This window comes from Sturnira hondurensis, unplaced genomic scaffold, assembly GCF_014824575.4.
Source record: "Sturnira hondurensis isolate 20B ecotype Veracruz unplaced genomic scaffold, ASM1482457v3 Scaffold0010128, whole genome shotgun sequence".
Classification (NCBI taxonomy): domain Eukaryota; kingdom Metazoa; phylum Chordata; class Mammalia; order Chiroptera; family Phyllostomidae; genus Sturnira; species Sturnira hondurensis.
This window is the reverse complement of record NW_028082759.1, coordinates 30,222,611-30,235,520: the sequence shown is the minus strand read 5'-3', so window position 1 is coordinate 30,235,520 and position 12,910 is coordinate 30,222,611. Positions and strand designations below refer to the sequence as shown.

Genomic DNA, 12,910 nt, shown 5'->3' with positions numbered 1-12,910 from the left:
TCTATTATTGTATCTAATTTGTATTGAAAATAGAAAGAGAATGAGAACTGATTAAACACTTTTCTAATTTTAAACTAGCAATTCATGTCTTCTGCTTGAAAAAGAAACCATCTCTTTCTCTCAAAAAGCACTAGTTTTTGAGATAGTACATTCATCAAAAGAATTTTTGATAAATGTTGGCTTGCCCAGAGCTGAGATCGTGGGACACGAAATAATTGTCTTTAATCCTCGGCACCTGCCTTTGATCATTCCAGGCATAAATGATTCTTCCTATCTCTGACAAGTTCAGGCCCATGTAACACGCAGTTTCGTATTGTACTATTTGAATAATGTATCTTCTCTACCTCACTAGTAATCATTAACATTTGAGGAGTACCTTAGAACATCATTAGCCGATGACATGTTCCTTTGACAAGGCAGTGCTGCAGCTTCACCCAACTTCTCAAGGAGGAGGGCAGCGACAACACAGCACCAGGCCCACTGTGTCGAGGAGACACACTGAACGGTCTCCGTCACTGGCAGTTAGGTAACTGCCCACTATTGCCACTATACAGGCGCAGGTAAGAGGAACTGGGAACAGTGGGTGACAAAGCTAGAGAAAGCACATTCCAGAAGGTGACCTCTAGCGATAAGACCCTGGTCATTATCATGCTGATTGATAGTCAAGAGAATCAAAAGTCTCAGAAGATGCCTCATCAGGTGAACACAGAGGCATCACAAGAGAAGAATAGGAACAGGGTCACCACGTGAGCTGCCGGGCACTTCCCCACTGTCTTCAGAACAGACTCCAGTTACTGCTGTTTCTTTCCAAGCTTTACTGCCCTCTCTCTATGTTTTTACTCATATTCCTGTTTTTCCTGCCCTTTTCCTACGCTATTGTTCTACACAACTCTACCTTAGGGTGTCCTTCACTCTTTTCCCCCTGTACTGTACAGTTTCTCTTCTGTTACGTTGTTTCGCCTGACTGCCGTTCACGCAGTTTCCAATGCCTTCTGGGCTTTTTCTTCCAACTGGGACATTTCCTGAGTTAGACACACGGGGCTCTTTCTTCAGCTGCTGATTCCTCATCACAAGTCCTCTGTGCTCATTTTTCCTGGTGCTGTGTTCCACCCTCTCTGCTTCTGGAGTTCACATAGAAGGCTGGTGATTACCTGGCATGAGTGGATAGACACATGCCCAGCTCTTTAAAAGCCGGAAGCTGTAATAGCCATCCGAGTTATATTGAACATTCTGGTCTGTCCCTCTGATTCCTGCCTCCTGCTTTGATTCTGTTTGCCAAACTAATTCATGTCCTGTTACTTGAGCATAATTCTTCTAGCATGCCTACTTGATTGGCCCTTGGTGCTCATTCATTCACTCACTCATTCACTCATTCAATATTTTTGCAATTATTTGCTGTATCAGACCTGACACCAGCTACTGAGAATCTCAATCATCAAGAACTAGATGGTCTAGTTGGGGGAAACAGCCCAAACAATGAATGAGGTACAGCACATTATGAAAGGGGCCTGAGCAGGTGGTAGAGGATGTGTATTTGGCCCATCTCGGAGAACCTCGGATTGCCTCCTAGAGGAAGAGACATGGAAGCTAAGACCTGTAAGAAGACTAGGAGTGAACAAGGGTAAAGGGTAGAAAGTGGAAATGACAAGTACAGGAAGCCACATGTGCCAAGTGTAGAGGTAGAAAGAAAGAACGAGACTGCTTGTTTGTTATAGCATGGAGTGGAAAAAGAACATTTTATTTTTAAACACTTAACTCTTCACTGCTCACTTTACACCAATTAAAAATAAATAAGTATGTACTTATTTTAAGAATATGAATCATTATGCACACACTTGTATTAAGAATATGAGTCATTAAGTACAACACTTAATAAGATCACAGTCCTACAAGGGTTTTTGATGACTCATTTGTCTTATCTCCCTAACATTTTTTGAGTTATTAACAGTTATTCTCTGTTTAAAACTGCAGTGAGGAAAATGGGCCACTGTAGGCTAAATGAATAACTTTTAACTTCATTCACTCATATGATCATTGTGCAAGTATTTACTGAGTTCCCACCATCGCTAAGACTTCTCTGACGATGCTTATTTACTATGCCACGAAGGAAAGAAAAAAACAACACTTAAACAAGTAAACAACTAAATAAATCATGAAGTACTCCAAATAGAACCATTAAAGGCAACGCCGAGCAAATGATCCATAAACCGAAGATCAAATCATATAAAAAAGTCCATTTACGGAAAATGCTGTAGAAATTGAACCAAACGCTAAAACTTCTTTCTAATAAATGGCGTTAGTTATATTTCCTTTACAACATACTAAATAACCACCAGTCACAGGCTCACTTGCTAGAGTTGGACACAATTTATTAGGGATGACAGACGGTTATAGTACATTGGTGAGAGGTAGCTCCTTGCAGGGGTTCTGCGCAGTGGTAAAGACTGGCTCTCATCCTGGTTCTGCCTTTTTCCAACTGGATGGCTTTCAGCAGGCTATTTAACCTTATAAGAATCTCATTCTTTTGTTCATAATATGATGATATAAAAAAATACTGTTAGCACACACTTGTCGTGTTGCTTTGAGGCTCAGTATGAGTTCCTTCACATTAAGCAAGTCAATGCATGTTGAGCTCTGGGACCAGTGCCTGGCCCATTCTAAACATGTTAGCACCTGCCTTGTAATCTGTTAAGAGAACAGTAAAGACCCTTGATGTTCAGAACCATCATGAGGTTTATACACTATTTCTGTTTTCCCATGCCCACAATAGCTATCATGAAAGAGCTATTCCCTGCTCCGAATTGTAGAATGCTGATTTTATCTTAAAAGTGCTTCCTGGTTTTCTTCTGACTACAATTTTCTTTGACATTAAGTGATCAGGGGGTGAAGCACAAGCTGCTTGGGAACTGCCCCCAGTAACAAGGCTGTGTGTGTGTAGAGATGCCATGTGTGGACCCACAGATGTTCGATGGAAGACAAGAGTGGGCCCTAGCCTCACCCTCCTTTCCTCCACAGTGTGGAGTTGAGGAGTGAGCAGTTGGGGCCTGGCAGCCACTGGGCCTCCGGACTGGGTGGGGCATGGAGAATCTTGCCTCTATTTGCCCTCCTTCCCTGAACCAGAGAGAGGCAGCAAGTCTGGGGTGTGTCTCTGCGCTGCAGATCCAAGTCTTCCCTCCCAGGCAGGGTCTGCGGTCTAGCCTGGGGATCAAGTGTTAGGATGCCCACTTAACTTGCCAGCAGATACAAGCTGAGCTGTCTGCTCTAATAGCCTTCTTCCTATCAGTTAAAAAAACAAAAAGTGATATTTTGATCTCTATCTATCTATGCCTATGTCTCAATTGTTTCCAAACCAGATGATGAGATAATATAGAAGGGATGATATTGATCCATCTCCTCCCATCCTAACACCTAGTTCTTTAAAAAAAAAAGTAGTTTTAAAATGTAAAAGTGTTATCTAAGATACATGGGAACTAGCGAAGTGTAATCTCCCATGGGAACTGCCTGTGCACCTTTTTTTGATAGTTTTTTTTTTCCTGAGATATTACAGGAAAGGTGAGTGGCGGCCGCAGGTACTATGCTGACCTGTCAAAGTGTCTCCAGGTTGCTCTCACACAGTTGGAGATCCCATGGCTACAACAGCCACAGCTCTCGGAAACACGCTGTTGATAGTTTTTTTCATGTTCATTTTTTATTGTATTTTTTCCATTACCATTTAGTCCCCTTATTCCCCCCTCCCCACCACAATCACCACACTGTTGTCCATGTCCATGTCTTTTTTCTTTTTTGCTTAATCCCTCTACTCCCTAACCCCCTCCCTACCCTTAGCTGTCTTCCTGCTCTCTGTCTATGTCTGTCCTCATTTTCCTTGTGAGTTCAATTTGTTCATTAAATTCCACGTGCGAATAAATCATATGACATTTATCTTTCTCGGACTGGCTTAGTTCACTTAACACAATATTTTCCAGGTCCATCCAGACTGTTGCAAAGGGTACAATTTTCTTCTTTTTTATGGCGAGTAGTATTCCATTGCATAAATTTCCCATAGTTGTTTTATCCACTCATCTACTGATGGACGCTTAGGCTACTTCCATATCTTGGTGATGCAAGTATTATAATAGTATGTAAATTATTTTATGTTTATTAATAAATGTGAGAAAATGAGTGACATGAACTTTTACACCAGCAATTGACCTTATACCTTAAAGCACGATTTTTCAGCAACACAAATGCAGCTGACATGTTTTCCTCAATGTTCAGTGTAAGGACAGTTTGCACCTGAGGACCCTCAGGTACACTGTGGAAGAGGTGCTGGCCTCAGCACTGCCTGTCTCTCTCTCTCTCTGCCCATGTTCTGCTACTCACAGCTACAAGAAAATGTTTAATTTTTTAAGTTACTGCACAAAAATGCAAATGTGGGCTCATTTCTATCTATGTGTAACATGTAATTGAATAGAACTTCTTCTTTTGGCTTACATAGCGTTTTGCACCTTATCAACCACCATTAAAATGCATTAAATGTCTGTGATAATGCTGCACAATTGACCCGCCCAGGACCGCAGCATTCCTAGTCATGTCTAATTTCTGTCTGAAAATAAAGGACAGCTTAATTATCAAACTACGAACTTCAAGTCCTTTGAGTATTTTTTTTAAAAGGAAAAGAATATTAATTAGTTCAACTCTCAGTCTTATAAACGTGTGCACTTTCCTTGGGAACCCGGCGCTGGCCCATTCCAGCCCTTCCCCCACACGTGTGCCGCAGACTGAACGCAGAGGAGGCTTGAAAAGCTGGGGGCACTTCGGCTGCTTTTTCATTCATTATCCCATAGCGTAAATCCACAATGTATTTCAATACGTTTACTCGTGAAACAATGAAAATTAGAAACCCAGTACTTAACCCAGTCCTTTACAATATAGGTGCTACCTACAAAGGACAAAGAGCCTGATGGTGTCTGTGTGTATCAAAGAAAAAGACTCGGTGATGCGTTATTATCTACGAATAGTTATAACTGTACAGGACTAACAAATAATACCCTTATTAGCATTTTAAGAGTGCAGACCATACTTCAATTTCTGAGGAAATCAAACCCCTCTCTTTTTCTTACAAACTCTGCTGACAGTTACTAAAGTTTGTGGGCAAGGGGACCAGGACAGGTGAGAGCTGAGAATGGAGGAATGGGGCAGGCCCTGAACCAGGGTTAGGGGTTTGAGCTTCATTTTACAGGCCCGTATTGTCCTATGTGCCTTTCTTGGAGCAGTTAACAAATGTTCTGCCAATCAAAAGAATTTTACGATCAGGTAATTTGGGAATATAACATTATTTGGAAAAACAAAGAGATGTCTGTATTCCAGGACTTGTAACAGTCTTTAATATGCAAATGAGTATTTTTCAGCACCAAGAATTTTGAATACACTCTACAGAATTTCTAGTTGCCTTTTTGCTATCAAATCCTTTTTTTTAAAGATTTTATTTATTTATTTATTTTTAGAGGGGAAGGAGAGAGGGAGAGAAACATCAATGTATGGTTGCCTTTTGTGCATGCCCTGCTGGGAACTGGCCTGCAAGGAACCGGCCTGCAACCCAGGCATGTGCCCTGACTGGGAATCGAACTGCGATCATCTGGTTCGCAGGCCCAGGCTCAATCCACTGAGCTACGCCAGCCAGGGCTCAAATCCTTTTTTAAGAGAACATTTCTTTATAGAACTTGGTGTCACAAAATGTATTAAATACTTTAATTATGTTTAGACAAATGGGACACACTTAGAGATTTGAATCTTATGAGTGACGCGGTTTGACTTGCATGTTAGATAGATCATTCTGGTGGCTGTGGGAAAGAGGCTTGATGGCCCTGGAATCTGTCGAGACAAGATGTTTAAGGTCAGAATGAAGCAGTTGTAATCAGAAAAAGAGAGGTAGAAAGACTAAGAAACATCTAAGAGAAAAATTTGGCAGGACTTGGCAGTTAATGTGGAAAGTAAGTAGATCAAATCTACCTCCCAAATTTGAAATTTAGGTGACTGGGGGAATATATGTGCCACCATGATAGAGAATAGCAAGACAGAGAGTAATGGGAAAGACACATTATAAGGAAATATGCAAACACATATAAATTACAATTTATAAAGTTCTTTCAAACTCATTATTTTATTAAAAACTCATACCAACTCTAAGGCATAAACAATATACATATTTTTCTTATTTTCATGATGAGGAGAATGGGATCAGCATTTGAAATCACTCACTAAAGTAAGCTAATACCCCATGTATAATAATGGAAGGGTTCCACTCCACCCCTCAAATCATCTCTCAGTAAAGAAGGTAATTTTGCTATATGCAAGTTCTTTGAAAATCTCAAGGTTCGGGAACTGTGTAACTGTCTTTTGAAGAAATTGCTTTAGCGTGAAACATTTGCAGTCAGTCCTAATCATGAGAGGCTTCTGGAAGTCCACTGGATGAACTGATAGAAAGAAGGGCGAAGAAACAGAGCCGGGATTTAAGATTAATTCCTAGGTCTGCGTACCTGCCACTGTTGGATGCTGCCGTTCTCAGAGTTTTAACAAGAACTTCCGTTATATATTTATGATTTAAGATGAAATTTATAATAGCAAGCCCATACACAGAAACAAAAACTACTAAATTTTAAAGAACTTATTTGTATGTAGAAATAATGGTCCTAAAAAACTTCATACAATAATCCCAACATGGCTCTATATGTTGAAGATTCATGCAAAGCATTAAATTAAATTGTCTCATGAAATGCGAGAAGCAGCAGTTTTACTAATATACCAAATAAATGCATATGTGATTTGAAGTAGGCATCAGTAATTAAAATTATAAATTAGTGTTATGAATAAGCCATAAACTTTCCTCTACACCTCTAAATTACATTCTTAGACCTGCCGAAATAATAGTTCTACTTACTGAGAAAGTGAGAGAATCAGCCTTCACGCTGAGTTTCCTTCCATTCAGTTTTATTTGACGTTTAGATCCCACCCCATTTTTCATGGCCACCTTTGTTTCCATTGACTCAGGAGATGACTGATCAAATCCTCTCAAAGCTGAAATTGGGAAGCCAAGGACGACCTTGGAAGCAAGGGAGGCAGTGAATTAAAGTGAAATTAGGAATGACACATACAGTACTGATTCTAAATCTTGTCATGAAAGATTCAAACTTTGCTTCTGCAATCGGGAGGAACAAGGTTTCCAGGAAATGAAAAGCTATATGTCATAAACATGCTGGGGCTTGGGGTGTTTGCAGGGAAATAGTATGGCAGTGTGAAAAGAGCCGCAGGCTCACGGGCAGCCTCTACAAGAGATTCCTCGGCCCCTTTGGGAGACAATTCTTCATGGATCTCTCACATTTCTGCACATCTTGGCACTGAGGCACTGACTGCCACCTATTCTCGACGGTGTCTTCAAAGATGTTTGATAGCAAATAGCCTTTGAAGATGGAGACGGTGTCTTCCTCTGGAGAAAAGGATAGGTATATTTACTCCCCGATATAATAAAGACAAATCTCCTTGCAGAGGGAAGGTCAGACATGCTTTTCGCCCACTGGAAAAGATTCAGAGTCCCGAAGCTCTGGCTCCTCTCCAGCAGTCTCTCCTGTAATGCAGCACAGTGCACATGGAGGTGTCCCACGGCAGTCTCTGCACTCTCAGGTGGGGACTGAGGCCAGGGTTTGGGGTGCACAGATGCTAATACACTGGCTACTGTCATTCTTGTGTGTAATACACTGTCTTTAACCTCTTACCCAGGACTCTTCCAGGGTCTTCTACCAGCATCCATGACACTGTGACAAACCAATTTGCTCATTTGCAAGTAGAGTGAAATCTCGGAGGCTTCAGAATTTTTGAAACTTCTGCATTCCCTCCTTTGCTTGTCTAGAAAAAATGGCTGGGGGCTATATGATCATTAGTCCTCCTCAAGGCTTGATCAGTACACACAATTCATATTAGGATTGTGAAAAACCTTGGCAAAACAGTGCTTATTCTTTTATTATTTAAAAATTCCTAAAGTTGACTTTTCAAAATATTCCACATCAAATGCTATGAGTTTTGTTTCCTCATTAAAAAAAATATCAAGGACCTGAACAACTGGCTTTATTCAGTTAAAACTTAGCTCTTAAATGTATTGGACTGAGCTGTAACCAATCTCCTCTCAAATGCCTCATGCTCACTCACTTCCTTTAAGAAGTCATTCAATTGTAGCTTTAGTTTTGAAGATTCTACAGCACCTGAAAATGTCTATTAACACCATTCCTATGAAATATTAAACCAGTTAGTCTATTTGCACATCTAACTTTTGTCTTTGTGGCTATTTCCATTCCAGTGATGTTAGACACAAGAAATATTACTCTCCACATTTGACAAGAAAAAGTATTCACTCACACTTGGCAAACATTTCTCTATAAGAGTAGGAAATTTATTCATTCATTAGTAAGTATTTATTGAATTGCTATTATATTCCAGAAACTGTCACAAAGTTATGATACAAAAATTACTAAAACATGATTACTGCCTTCAGAAAGGGCCTGATAAAATAGCGGAGTCTGTAATGTAGTGTTAGACCCCGTAGCTTTAACTTCCTCAGAAAACGGAAAATATACCATTCAGACATTAACAAAAATTTTTGAATAACAGCTGAATGAATGAATGGGTGGATATTAAATGACTAAATACAAGTCTGCAAGCCGTGCAGAATCCTGGCTGTGCATCAAATATAGGCTCTGGCAGCCTGGGGATTTCTGAAACCATTTCAAATCAGTAGTGCTAATGAAAACTCATTTCTCTGCAGAAAGAAGAATTTAACTTCTAATTGCATTAAAATCCCTGAGCTATTACTTCTTACTAAGAATGCACATAGAAACGATTAAACTATACTTAAACTAACCCTATCATAGGGTTGACTGTCTCTGCCCTTTTTAAAGCAGACATTCGCCTGAGGCTCTATGCCAAACGCACCACTAACCTTTGTCCAAGATCTCCTAGACTGGATGCCACAGGCCCACCTAGACTGGACTGCACACTGAGGTGGCTTTGTGGTGTTTGTCCTAAGGGTACAGACTATACTGCATCCAGGGATTAGGCTGTTGATCTGATTTCAAGGCTGATCAAGTCATCAGAAAACAAATGGACTCTTGTTCTTCCTCATGGTAGAGAACCCCAAGTCATCCCTCTGCCTCACTGTTCTGAGATGGGAAGTCTCTGTCCTTGAAGCTAGAATAGAGTTATTATTATGCACCGGCTGTTGGTAAGGGTCTAAATCCTTGAAATTTTTATCGTTACCTCATTCTATTCACAATGACTAATGTGCAACCTATCTTACGTGAGCCACTGCCTTGGAAGGAAAGTTCTGGGAATGCAGCTGAGATGAATGGACTCTTTGTGGACCTGAGGCATCTACCTGCAGTGCAGAAGGGAGAAGGGCATGTTCCATGGGAACGTGACATGCAATGTCCTCATGGCAGCGGGGAGCTTAGTTAAGATTTAGGCAGTGTGAGAAAAAAAGCAACTGTTTTCTATCTGCTTCGTCAAGACCTGGATCAAATGCCAGTTATCTTTAACATTTGGGGCGGGGTGAGGGGTTAGGCCATTGAGGAAGATGACGTGCAGCTTCATCCTTTTCCCTCAAAGGCTCCTTCAGAGCATCTGACTGGCTCGCCCATTTCTCAGCCTCCTTTCCTGCTCGTCTTTGTTGGTTCATTCATTTATTTCCTAAGCCCTGTGGAGGCAGAGAAGATGTTGCCTCTTCCTACAAAGCCCTTTGAGTTCGATGAATAGATCAGAATCAGTGTAAGTACATAAACGGTTAAGTGTTATAAGAGAGATGTGGGTAGGTTGCTGAAGGGAGGTGGTAGTTCTATCTGGCTGTTGGGAAGGCTTCAGAGATCTTCATTAGAGCAACGAAAGAATAGTGGGTGCAGATGAGGAGATGAAAAACAGGAGCTTGAGCTTGGCAGCATGAAGGTATGAAATAAAGGTGTATCAGCACCTACAGGTTCCACCCTTACCCACCTTCCCTAAACATCCCTACCCCCGTAAGAAGTCCGACTTATTCCAGTAGCATAATTCTCTTTCCCTAATATGTCCTTTCTCTAATTCTTGGGTTATTCTGTGGTTTCAGTCCATCTCCCTGTCTGGTTAAGTGTCTCCCATCTTCATACCTGGTCTTTGACCAACCCACCAACTTCATCCTTATTTATTCATCCATTGCATGTACTGCCCTAGCCCACAAAGATCATCTTTGTCTCCATCCTGAAATGTGACTTCTGCAGCCCTGCTTCTTCCGTGGTTGTCCCCAATATCCTCATAATATCTCACGGTAAGTACATCATTACTTTTTGATGATGCTACCTTCTCTTCTGAAGAGTTGAAAGGTAATTTCCACTATGTTAAGACCAATAGAAACGATTATTTAACAGGTATTTGTTAAACTTCAAAAGTTCTGGATATTCTGGAAATCTCATATTTATCATATTATTTGGTTGCTCTCACATCTCTTCAATTTAGGAACTAATTTATATTTTATAAATCAGATACCGTGGGAGGAAGAAGTTCTAACGTGCCCAAAGACATACAGCTAGTAAGTGACTGAGCCAAGGTTCTCCTTCTAGTATCTCTAGATAAAAGGTATTTCTCAAAAACTCTATTTGCCACTAAATCTGTCTCTATCTATAGACCTATATATCTTGCCTCTGCTTGATCACTGCCAGTGATGAAAAGCTCACTATTCTCTAAAGCAACATATTTTGATATTTTTATTATGATTAAAATATACATGATATATGCAGCACTAGGAAGAAATGAGCTATCAAGCCATAAAAAGACACAGAGAAACCTTAAATGCATATTGCAAAGTGAGAAAAAAAGCCAATCTAAAAAGGCTTGATATGTGCTGTATGATTCCAAATATACGACACCCTGGGAAAGGCAAAACTATGGAGACAATGAAAAGATTAGTGGTTTCCTGGGTGGGGGCAGACAGATGAATCATCAGGGCAGGTAAGATTTTTAGAGCACGAACACTCTGTATATTATAATAATGGATACATGTCACTATACGTTTGTCCAAGCCCACGGGGTACACAACACCGAGAGTGAACCACCAGGTAAAGGATAGACTCTGGGTGATAATGATGTGTCGGTGTAGGTTTATCCTTGGTAAAAAGAAAAATGCACCATTGTGATGAGTAATGTTGATGATGGGTGAGGCTATGCACATATTGGGGGCAGGGGATATGTGGGAAATTTCTATATTCTCCTCTCAGTTTTGTCATAAATCTAAAACTGCTCCCTAAATATAAAGTCTTTAAATAAAAGAAACAAAATGCATACAGACATAAAATCTACCATTTATAAGTGTCATAAAGTACATTCACATTGTTTGTAACTATTACCACTGTCTGTCTCCAGAACTTTTCATTTTCCCAAACGGAAACTCGGCACCCCTTGAACAGTAACTTCCCATTCTCCCCCCTCCACTCAGCTCTTGGAAATCTACGTTGTACTTTCTTTTCTGCCTCCATAAATTCGACTACTCTAGGTACCTTAAATGAGTTGAAGCATATGATATTTTTCCTTTTGTATATACCGTATTTCATTTCACATTTTAACATTCATTCACGTTGTAGCAATTATCAGAATTTTGTTCTTCTTTAAAATATTTAATAACATTCCATTGTATTTATATGTCACACTTGTTTATCCATTCATCAATCAATGAACATTTGGGTTGTTCCCATCTTTTGACTATCGTGAATAATGTTGCTATGAACACAGGTGTTTAACTATCTCTTTGATAGCATGCTTTCCATTCTTTTGCTATATATCCAGAAGTGGAGTTGCTGTGTAGCAATGTGGCATTTAAGGTCTTTGAGGAAGTGCCATGGCGTTTTCCACAGCAGCTGTACCATTTTACACATCCACCAGCTCTGCACAGGAGTTGCGTAAGGTGATATGTTTTGGCCACACCAAATTACATGTAAATATTATGTATAGAACACAGTTGTTCCCATGCCAGAACACAACTCCAAACCTCACGGGAGTTAGAACATGGAGGGTTAGCATCTCTCCAGGTCCTGGAGAAGTGGAAGGTAGGCATGAAAAGGGTCCTGATAGATCTGGCTTCACTCTTTGGGACTGGAATGGGTTGAACAGCCATCTTCTGAGAGCCACATTCTCTGACTCACGCTCAGAAGAATGGCAGGAACTTCAGTGACCTTGTCTCTGAGCCTGCTTCCTCTCCCTAGGTAAACCCAGCCAGTTTTCTTGCGTGTTGGATCCCACTGGGACCCAGGGTCTACACCAATTACATACTTCGCTTTAGTGTTTGTGCCCACACCAAGTTTCAGCCTCTGTTTTTCCAATCACACTTTTCCTAAAGCTTCATCTTTTCCTCAGCTTTCCCTAAATCTTGTTTTCAGTCAGCTGTACCCACTAAGGGTGCACTGCTTTCTACCAGTTGAACAAACTGTACTCTGTCTTCTCTGACACCTGTGCTCAGTTCACATCTTTACTTGTCCACTTAGGTTTTTGCCCAGACCTAGGCATTACCTTTCCTGAATCCATCCTCTGTTCCAACGTCCCCAGTCTTAACTGCCCATCTACAGCGAAACAGCCTGCTCCAACAGCAGTGAATTAAAGTCTTTCTTACAATCCCATTGCTGCCCTTCTACATAAAGGCACCTGGACCAGCCTTGTGCACAGAGCTTCAGATGCACAATTAAGTAGGGCAGAAGAAATACAATAATGTTGCATTTTGAGAGATAAAATGAGAAATAATATGAGGCTCGGGGAATACTTGGACCTCTTCCTTGTCCATACGGAGTTATTTATAAAATGGTTACTGCTAGAATTACATATTGCAGGTCAGGTGTGTTCAAGTCATTGCCCATTCAAGGACTACATAGCC

The 12,910-nt window shown here is 40.6% G+C and overlaps 1 protein-coding gene and 1 pseudogene across 2 annotated transcripts in view; both read right to left on the bottom strand.

Moving 5' to 3' along the window:
* The window catches only part of NKAIN3 (sodium/potassium transporting ATPase interacting 3), a 551,158-nt gene that overhangs the window by 445,955 nt on the left and 92,293 nt on the right, over window positions 1-12,910 (bottom strand). The window lies entirely within an intron of this gene.
* On the bottom strand, window positions 3,540-3,662 carry LOC118995597 (uncharacterized; annotated as a pseudogene).